Consider the following 11,506-nt stretch of genomic DNA (forward strand, 5'->3'; position numbering starts at 1 on the left):
AATGTATTTACTTAAATATATATATTTTACATCGTTGTTCATTTTTATATAAATGTGTGTAATGAGTGTGTTTCCATGTCCTGGCTAAATGGTAAATAAACCTCAGTAAACATCGTCAAACATGATTTTTTGAGTTGATGGTTTCATGTTCTTAGTTTAGAAGCCCAAGAATAGGATTGCTGGGTCATGTAGTATTTCCATTTTTAGTTTTTAAAAAACAGGTCCAGGGCCTCTCTGCTGGTGCAAGGGGTTAAGTCTCAGCACCATGAAGCTATCTGCAGCCGCTGAAGCACAAGTTTGATCCCTGGCCAGGGAGTTACCCTTACGGTACAGCAGACCTCTCCTGTCTCCCCGCTGCTCCCCTGAGCAGTGTATTTCAGTCAGTCTGCCTGTTCTGTTCCCCACTCTGCCTCTGGTGAATCCTGTCACCCACCCTGCTTGTCTGGCCTATACCCTGGTTCTTGTATGTGTAAATAAATAAAAATAAATATTAAAAAAATAAAAACAGGTCCATATCATTTTCTAAAATGACTGTACTCCTTTACATTCACACCAGCAGTGCAACAGGCTTCTCTTTCTCCAAATCCTCGCCAGCATTTGTTGCTGGGGGTCTTTTTAACAAGTACCGTTCCCACGGGTGTGAGATGATATCTTATAGGGGGTTTCTGGATCGGACAAGACGGCATCCTCCTTAGCCAGTCTGTAAGCGGTCACTCTCTACCTTTCCAGTTCATCTGCTACCTGGCAGCCAAAGGGTACCTCTGATGTCATCATGTCACTTAAGTGCTTTAAAAACTTATCTACACAAAGTCTCCCCTGGTGGCTCAGGCGGTTGAGCGCCACACTGTGAAGATGTCTGCAACCTCTGCAGCGCATTAGATCCCGGCCAGCGAGGGTCCCACCTGGCGTGGCAGACCTCTCCTGCCGCGCCCGCTGCTCCCCTCAGTGGTGTATTTTGTCAGTCTGCCTGTTCTGTTCCCCGCTCTGTCTCTGGTGAATCCTCTCACCCTCCCACGCATCTGGCCTGTACCCCCCCGTTCTTGTATAAATCAATCAATCAATCAATCTTTAAAAAAAACCCACAACTTATCTACGCAAAGTTCAACCTCCTTTGGATGATGTAACAGTTCTTAAAACCTACCAACTTCAGTTTGATCTCAAACTCATCCTTCCCTTCCTCTTCCCACCCAACCACACACACCCAAACTGCTCATTTTGCTCTCCAGCTGCCACGTCTTCAGCTTGTCTCCTTTTCTCAGGCAAGGCCGCTGCTGAGATCCAGTTCTGATGTCATCACATCTGGACTGTTCCCTTGACTCCAGGCCCCTCCTTTCTCACTACTTGGCAGGTACATTGCTTTTTAATGCAATCTTTCCCAAAAAAAATTTAACGTTTTTTCATTTCATATCCAATATTTAACATAATCCAGTATTTAACATAATGCTGAGGTTCTCCATGATCATGATTATTTCTCCCAATTCCAGTCTCCTTGGAGGTAAGAATCTTGCCAGACATATTTCAGTGAGTTTACTTACATGCATTATCTTGTAGAAAATAGTGTCTCCTCACTGCACCCCCATAAATGATGTCATGCTTTAGGTATTGTGCTACAGTTATTTTACTTGATGTTCAGAGAGTTTGACTTTATTTTCTAGTCTTGCTTTTACATATATTTTTTCTTGGCAATTATACTCTGCTCCAACCCCAACAAATAAACTCCCCCCCTTTTTTTAAAGATTTATTTATTCATGCATACAAGAGCTGGGGTACAGGTCAGAGGTGAAGGGGGTGAAAGAATTCACCAGAGACAGAGTAGGGAACAGAACAGGCAGACAGATCAAAATACACTGCCTAGGGGAGCAGCAGATGCAACAGGAGAAGTCTGCTGCACCATGTAGGTTGCTCCCTGGCGGGCCGGGGATCGAACTCGTGCGGATTGCTTCATAGTGCAGTGCTTAACCCTCTGCGCCACCAGGAAGGCCCTTCCTTTGTTAATTCTATTATTTATATAACAAACACTACATGCCAGGTGTGTGATAATTCAAAGCTCATGCTCTCCTTATCACAACTTTGAGTTTGGAACTGATATTATACCCACTGTACAGACTAGGAAATTGAAGCACAGAGAGATAAAACAACTTATTCAGAGTGATATCGCTAGTAAGTGTTGGAGCCAAGAATTGGACACTAAAAGTCTGGCTCCAGAGCCTACTTAACCCCCACTCACTACATCACCACACCCATCTCCTCGCCTCTGTTCTTCAGGTAGATGTCAGTGTTCACGTCTCTAGATAATGGTGTTCCCAGCCCCAGGACACCTCTGGAGACAGCCATCATTTTAAATCTCTGAAATATATTGTCGTCCCCCCCAGTGAAATTATTTTTATTGGTAAGCAAACACTTCAAACTTTTTGATTACACATGACGTGCAGAACAAGCAACCTCCCACGTTTCTCTACCCGCTCATGGTGACATCACCTTTTCTGAGAGAACCATACATTTTAAAATTACGGTGACTGCTGTGGTGTAAAGAATTCAGGAAAATGATGACATGGAGCAAAACTCTGTAGCGCAGGTTGTTTACGCCTTTGGACAATTCATTCTCTTCCCTAGTGTAAGCCTCTACATTCCAGAAGACCATTACAAATGGCAGGCTCTGGGAGGGATTGAAATTAGCCAGTTTTAAAGTACTTCTCAAGGATTGATGACCTTTTTATATTTTTGTTTCTAGTTCATGAGGGTCCTAGCTCTATAGAATACAATGCTAACCTGTATTTTTGGAAACACCTAATATAGCTAAATCAAGAAGCAAAAAGGATATAAAATCTTTTTTTTTATAGAGGCATGTTATTTATTTATTTATTTCTTTGTTTGTTTGTTTTGTTTATACATGCACTGGGTACAGTCAGAAGCGCGGGAGGGTGAGAGAATTCACCAGAGCCAGAGCGGGGAGCAGAGCAGGCAGAAGGACCGAAGTACACTGCTGAGGGGAGCAGCGAGCGGCAGGAGAGGTCTCCACGCCATCCATGTGGGACCCTCCTCTGGTGGCCGGGGAGCAGCCGGAGATGGAACCGGGGCCGCAGAGGTCGCTGGCAGCTTCGCAACCCAGCGCTCAACCACTGCGCCACCGGGGAGGCCCGGATATAAAATCTTAATAGGAGAAATAATTATAGTATGATTAAACTATTTTGAAATCAGAATACAGATACTTTTCAAATCTCAACTTATTTGATAAAAAGTCTTCTTATGGCTGTTGGTCAATATAGCATCAAGAAATTTTAGTGCAAATTCTACTGATCACATTGATCTGAAGAGGGATTTGTTATTTTCTCTGCAAACAAATATTGTTACATTAACACTGAGCATTTAACAAATTGGTTTGCCTCCATAGTAAAAGCTATCAATTTCAGGTAGCTCTGCAACAGAAAACTCAAATACATTTATCTCACACTCTATCTCGATCTCTGATTCAAATTCATCTACACTAAAACTGGAGGATAAAATAAGAATAAAACCAAAAAATGTGCCTGTAAAAGTAATAAAAATAACTTGGTTGTTTTTATGCTGGAAGTATTTTGTTTATGAATACAGCATATTGTCTTTCCTACCTGTTACTGCATGAATAGAAATAAGATTATTTTAGTTCTTGGAGTATCACAACATTAACAATATCTGTTGCTTGTGTCACGCTTTCATCAGTCAGCTCTTTGTTTGGAAAGGAAATCACAAGAATAAAGTCACAAGAATGCAAATTCAAAAGGGGAGTGTACAATAGTGTCCCAGACACCCAGATCCCTGTGTGTTCTTTTTATCAAAAGGATCTCATCAGCTAAACGGCTTTGAATTTTTTGTCATTGGCACTGAATCATCAATAGGAACAATTGCATTAAATAACTTCTTTTCTGAGGAGGAAGGAGTACTCAAGATTTCATGGGTGAGCCTTCCAAGTGTTTGTCCTCTTCTAAAAGCCCTGAATCCGATTCTAAGTTTTATGTGTTGTTGATCTTTTTTTTTTTTTTAAAGTATCATTTTCTCCATCTCCTCTTTTTTCTTTTTATTTATTTATTTATACAAGCACTGGGTACAGTCAGAAGCGCGGGAGGGTGAGAGAATTCACCAGAGCCAGAACGGGGAGCAGAACAGGCAGATTGACGAAGTACACTGCTGAGGGGAGCAGCGGGCGGCAGGAGAGGTCTGCGCGCCATGCGGGACCCTCCTCTGGTGGCCGGGGAGCAGCCGGGGATCGAACCGGCGCCTCAGAGGACGCGGGCAGCCTTGCAACCCAGCACTCAACCGCTGCGCACCAGGGAGGCCCTATGTGTTGTTGATCTTGATGCCCCTCTGTGCCCAAGCTCCACCACCATGAACCAGCCACTGAAGCTGCCAGCAAATCTTTTTGGAAAACGTCTGCCAGCAGTAAAGGCACTTTAAAGGGAATCTAATATATGTTGTCAGACATTCATTATCCCTTGTGTCCAGAGTAGACCTTTTCCAATATGTCACCTTAGTGTATGGAACTTAGGTCAACTGAAACCCTGGACACCTTGGGAGAAGTTGTTATCATTATTTAAAGAATGTAGCTCACCAAGATTTAGGGATAGCTCCAGAAATAACCATTTTTTTATGGGAGAACCTGTCTTAAGGCAGGGCAAGCCTCCAAAGGCAGGATTTTGTCATAGGACGTAGCACCTCTTTCTCTTCATCATGTGAAATGCTCTTATCTCTCACCAGATATAAACCCCTGTTTGTTCCATTTATTTTAGAATTGACAGCCATGTACATTCTACATAATCTACATATTCATATAGATTCCTCCCAGCAATCTGTCTGATGTTAATTTGCTTGCTTATTAGTCTAAGAAGAACTCAGAGAGGTGGGGGAACGTTCCCCTGTGCCTGCAACAGTCAACCTTCTCTTACGAGACTCCAGAAATCGAACACTTATTGGGACATTGTAAGGTTTCAACTCTTCACCATCTAAACTAAAACTTCTGCTCGAAATTTAAGCAAAATCTAAACATCTTGCAGTTGATTTTCTCCATTGATGTATCTAGACTGTTTACAAAAAGAATGATCCAGTCTGTATCCTACACCTTTAAATGACTTAGATTTGTCATTGTCCAAGCTCTTGTGATGCTGTTCAGAGGGACAGTCTCATGTTCTTTTGCTCTTTAAAAAAATAATTCATAATTTTTACCAGTGGAAGTGTGAACTATAGATAATCCACTGTATTCATCTTCTCTCGAACAGAACCTCACAATGGAATAATGGTGTAGTCAGTACTTTAATCAAAAAACACATCTCAAATATGCAACATGTGGGAACATCTTGGAGGTGGTGCTCCTGAGCTTTGAAAGACTGTAACCTTAGTCTTTGGAATATTTGCAGTTCATTTCATCTTTATATAATTCTGTCAAGGCCATTGTATTTCTAGATACATCACTGCTTTTCAAGGTCTGCATTTTTTTTTTTTAATAGAGGCATGCTTTATTTATTTATTTGTTTGTTTGTTTGTTTTGTTTATACATGCACTGGGTACAGCCAGAAGCGCGGGAGGGTGAGAGAATTCACCAGAGCCAGAGCGGGGAGCAGAGCAGGCAGAAGGACCGAAGTACACTGCTGAGGGGAGCAGCGGGCGGCAGGAGAGGTCTGCGCGCCATGCGGGACCCTCCTCTGGTGGCCGGGGAGCAGCCGGGGATCGAACCGGCGCCGCAGAGGCCGCAAGCAGCTTCGCAACCCAGCGCTCAACCGCTGCGCCACCGGGGAGGCCCATGCATTTTTTTTTTAAGATTTATTTATGCATACAAGAACTGGGGTGCAGGCCAGAGGTATGGGAGGTGAGAGGATTTACCAGAGAGAGCGGGGAACAGAACAGGCAGACTGACTGAAATACACTGCTGGGGGGAGCAGCGGGTGAGACAGGAGAGGTCTGCTGCACCCTGTAGGTTAGCTCCCTGGCCGGGGATCGAACTCATGCTTTAGTGGCTGGAGACGGCTTGATAGTGCTGTCTTTACTTTAACCCCTGTACCACCAGGAAGGCCCCACTTCTCTTTCTTTCTAAATGTCACCAGCCATCCTATTGTCCTTTCTTTTTACACCTAAGAATCTTTTAAGAACTGCTCCCACTTGGGGAGATAATCCTGCTGGAGTTTCTTGGCCCTAGGAATCAAGAAGAGGGAGTATGTGGCCCCCCTACTTTGGCATCCTGAATAATCAGTGTTCTATTGTTTTCTCCTGAGCCCAGGAGTTCCCAGAATCCATCCTCTTTGGGCATGGTGTGCTGTTGGTTCTATTTTTTATTCCTGTGACACTCTAGTGCTAAACACATACTGGGCTGTGGTGTTCTTCCCTGACAGTTCCCACCTGCCATGCTGCCATCCATGTTTCGAGGACTCACGATTTCCATTAACCAAGGTCTTTCCTTGTTGCCCAGTGTTATATTATGAATTTAATTCCTTATTTTTGTGTCTTTTCTATTATTCCAGTCATCTGGTATGGGAGGGAGTGGCTGCAGGATGTAGTTATTTGCAATCTTGGGCTGGAACCACCTCCTATGGTACCATCTCTACCATAACACACATCCTGATTGTGGTAGCAGAATAATGACCCCCTCCACCAAAGATATCCACGTCCAAACCCCAGACCCGGTGGTGACATTATGCTACGTGACAAGGGAGAATTAAGGTTGCAGATGGAATTAGGGTTGCTAATTAACTGACCTGAAAATAGGGGGAATTTTGAGTCATAATTAGGCTAAAATGGTAGACTGCTAATTTAATGAAAGTGGGAGATGAAGTAGAGGGAAAAAACAAGGAGGACACTCCTGTTTCAGTCTTGTTGGTCATGTGAAATGGGAGGGTGTCTTAGATTCTTTGGACTCTGGTTTCTTGTCTGAAGAATGAAGGCAATAACACCTACTTGGCTGTGTGTTTTGAGGTTAAACTAGATAAAGTAAACAAAGTATCAAGCACCGGGTTTAGCTTGTAAGTGGTAATTCCCTTCTGACTTCCCACATAGGCAGAAAGATTTATTTTTTATTTTTTTTTTTTACTGTTTTTTTTTTTTTTTATAGAGGCATGCTTTATTTATTTGTTTTGCTGGTTTTGTTTTGTTTGTTTTTGTTTATACATGCACTGGGTACAGGCAGAAGCGCGGGAGGGTGAGAGAATTCACCAGAGCCAGAGCGGGGAGCAGAGCAGGCAGAAGGACTGAAGTACACTGCTGAGGGGAGCAGCGGGCGGCAGGAGAGGTCTGCGCGCCATGTGGGACCCTCCGCAAGTGGCCGGGGAGCAGCCGGGGATCGAACCGGCGCCGCAGAGGCCGTGCGCAGCTTCGCAACCCAGCGCGCAACCGCTGCGCCACCGGGGAGGCCCTAGGCAGAAAGATTTAAATGTAAACTCCTACTGGAGAATCAAGTAAACTGTAGAGGAAGTTGGGTTTTCTCTGTCTCCAGCATTCACCTTCCCTGTTTGTCTGCCCCCATCCCTTTTGGTTGTTATATTGCAGGTGAATCAACACACTTTTAACTCAAAAAAGAAAATAGGGAGATTATCCTGGATTATCTGGGTGGGCCCTTACATGTGGAGAGGGAGGCAGAGTGTCTGAGTGATACAGTGTGGGGCCTACTCAGTCGGCTCCTGCTAGCTGTGAAGATGGAGGGGGCATAAGCCCGGGACGTGGGCAGCCTCTGGCAACTGGAAGAGACAAGAAAACACATTCTCCCCTGGAGCCTCCAGAAAGGAACACAGCTTGCTGATGCCCGAATTTTAGCCCAGAAAGCTTCATTTTGGATTTCTGACCGTCACTTCCAGAATTTAATAATGAGTTGTATCAAGCAACTAAAATGTGTGATGTGTCACAGCAGCACCAGGAAAGCAATACAACGTTGAAACGTGATTGTTGATGTCTGTCTCTTCCACTGCACCGCTAGCTTCTTGAGGACAAGAGTCACACTGTTGTCTATTTATCCAGAGTCCAGCACAATCTGGCGGGTAGGTAGGATTCAATAAATATTTGAAGAATGAATGAAAGACTGCTCTCACTTTGAGGTTTTACAGAGGCTCTGAGATTCCAAGGCAGCCCTGCCTTGCCCCTTCCTCTGGAGCTCCCAAGCCCTCAGGTCTCAGGTTATTCTAGATTCCTCTTCCACTGGCCACACGTGCTAGGAGTCACAGGCAGCAGATTTGCTGCTTCTTCCTTGCCGTGACCCGTTCCCTCCTCTCTCAGCGCTGTGCAGGGAGCACTGAGAGCAGGACCCATGACACATGTATCTGAGTTTGCCAACAGGTCTTCTGCAGGTTGAAACAGTGGCTTTTCCTTTTTTTCTAGAATTCCGCCTGTTTTCCTCTCTTCTTCATAGCTGCTTCCATCCACCTTGCCTTCAGCAGATAATGTAGTCTTCATCTCATCTCTTCCTGTGTTTTGATTTTTTTTTTTTTTTTTGTGGGACCCTTGCTGGCGGCCGGGGAATGAACTGGCGCTGCAGAGGCTGCGGGCAGCCTGGCAGCCCAGCACTCAACTGCTGAGCCACCAGGGGAGGCCCCTTCCTTTCCGTGTTTTGAATTCAGCACCAGGCACCAGGTGCCCTCTTTCTTTTCTTTTTTTTTTTTTTTTTAAAGATTTATTTATTTATTTATGCATAGAACTGGGGTACAGGCCAGAGGTGCGGGGTGGGAAATTCACTAGAGACAGAGTGGGGAGCAGAACAGGCAGACTGACTGAAATACACTCCTGAGGGGAGCAGCGGGCGAGATGGGGTTGGGGTCTGCTGTGCCATGTGTGTATCTCCCTGGCCAGGAGTCGAACTCTTGCTACGGAGGCTGTGGATAGCTTCACAGTGTTGTGCTTAACCCCATGTGCAACCAGGAAGGCCCCCAGGTGCCCTTTTTCTTACATGTCTTCTTAACCGCCTTCTCTGGAAATCCCTATTTGGTGCAGAGCTGCCAAGTGCTTGTGGGGAGGGGCACACAGAGCTGCTGAGGAAGGGTGCAATATTGTTAATTTTGTTGCTTCATTTCGGGTCAGCCATCCTCAGCAGCTCTGATTTCACATTGGACTTGGTTTCTGTCTTTTCCCCTCTCCCTCCATGTGCTTCATGTTCCACCCCTCCTGGAACCAGACTCTGAAGGGCTTGCTCACCATGGTCTAACACAGAGTCTTGTGCCAAAACTGCTGATTTGTCCCAGATGCTTCATTCTGGCGACTGTACCAATTCCTGGGCCAATCTTTGTGTTTGGCAGCAGAGCCAAGAGACACAATGTGTGGCAATTTATGTAGAAAGAACCGCCTCTGACCACTCAGTCCTGGGGCCGTGGGTGCCAGGCACATAGACCCTTCTCTAGTACATATATATTTTTTTTTAACAAAACCTAGTTTTGTATGAAAAACAAAAATAAAAAACAAAACAACTAGCCAACCAGGCAACTTTAAGGATGTTATGAATGATCTAAGTAAATGAAAAGATGTCATGGCTTCATCCTCTTCCATTTTGCCTTCTTTTTTACATCATGAAATTATCTAGTTGATGAAATATGGAGATGATCCAATTTCATTCATCCAACCCACAACACAATTTCAAATGTGGAATTTTCGTTTTGGAGGAATCCTTGGTTCTTGATCATCCCTCCTGCTGCAGGAAGCTATACCTCCATGAAAAGGTGTAGATCCAGGACAGGGGCTCCTGTCCTAAAGCTGAACTGTGTTCCCCTCTGGGAAACACTCTGGGGCCTTACATGCTCCAGGGCATCAGAAACAAGCAGGCTTTGGTCCCAGATTCTGAGCTGTGTGTTCTCTGCTAACAGACGTTGTCATTTGTGTACGAAGACACCCTTTTCCCTATTTCTTCCCCCCAGGGAACTTAGGGGTGACAGGGAAGCTTCCAGTAGCACCTGCTTAGAACACATTTCTCTCCTGACACAAAAGCGTGGGGATAGAGCCTGACGATGAAGAGATGTGTGTCTCCAGGACCAGATTCACCAAGTCCTGTGCTTGGAAGCTCCAGCTACCCATTTCTGTTTTTAGATGGAGTGTCAGGGAACAAAACACAGAAGAGTGTTTATAATTTAAGCATCGTAGCATCTCTTTGAAACATATAATTTCATTAGTGGTTATATGAAATTATGCAACAGAGACCATACATATTACTTTGTAAAGATTTTTTTTTTTTGGAAAATGGCATTACATGCCTTCTTAATAAAGATAATAATTCTTTAAGAAGTGATATCGCATTTCAAACTTTAAAAAGTCCTTGGACTTTATTATTAAAAAAAGGTTTAGCTCTTTAATCCGTCTAGAACTAAATGTGGGTGGTATGAGGAAAGGAACTTAGCTTTTCCCAGATAGACAACCGATTGTCCCAAAACTAACAACTCACTGTTTATACCATTAATTTAAAGTCAGCTTCATCAAGTATAGTAAAAACAAACAACCTGTGCGCCATAATTGTTTTTGTATTGTGTTCCATTGATCTAGCAACATCTGTCTATCTCTTTGTCAACAATCATGTTGCTTTGGTGTCTGTGGCTTTTATAAAACATTTTTCTATCTGGGAGGCAAGACTCCTATTTGTGCTGCTAATTTTTTTTTCCCCTCAAAACTTCTTGGTTGAGCTCATATGTTTAGTCTTCCAGAGGAATTTTAATCAACTTGTCAAGTTCCAAAACCTTTCCATTGGAGTTTTGATGGATATTGCCTTAAATTGACATCATTATAACAATCTTCTCATTAGGAACATGATCTCCTTTCATTCACTTAGATTATTTTTAATGCCTTTAAAGTTGTCTGGGTTTTTATTCTCATACTGGCATATTTCTCAGAATATTCTAGGTAAACATTCCTTTTTTTCTGTAATGGTGAATGGGATATTTTTCCCTTTCTGATTTTTATTTTTAAAAAAGGTTTTGTCTTAGTTAAGAGTCTCATGGTAGGGATTTATAAGAAATACACTCAAACTAACTTAGGCAAGGAAAAAATGCCCAGGGGAGAATTCTCTGGAAGGTCGCCAAGGCCTCCCCTGCAGACCAAGGACAGAAAGGGGAGTAGCCCTCACAAGGGGGCTGGAAAAAAGAACTGCTTAGTCTGCTGTTGCTGCTGCTCTGTGGATGTGTCTCTCTCCCTCTGTAGTTGAGCTCTGCTGTTCCTTTGTCCCACTTTCACATTTCTGGGAAGGGAGTGTGTGACAAATCTGACTACAGGGGCTACCGTTGAGAGTGGGTGAATTCTCAGAAAAACTCTGGGCTGCCCAGGCACCCCTGAAACAAACCTCAAAGCACTGCAATGTCCAGAACTTCAAAAGAAGCTGTCTCTTCTTGCCAAAAGGGTTGGTGTTGGTAGTTACAGAATGTGAGGATCCTCCCTTCCTGGTTCCAGGTGACTGATAAGCACAGGCTGACAATCATCATGGTTACGGGATTAATAATTCAACAAAAATATATTGCAGCCCTACTTCTACTTTAGATTGTGTGTTGCTTTTGCCCTTCATGATGTGCCTCCACTTATTTTAACTGCC

This window comes from Talpa europaea (genome assembly GCF_964194135.1).
Source record: "Talpa europaea genome assembly, chromosome: 1".
NCBI classification, from domain to species: Eukaryota; Metazoa; Chordata; class Mammalia; order Eulipotyphla; family Talpidae; genus Talpa; species Talpa europaea.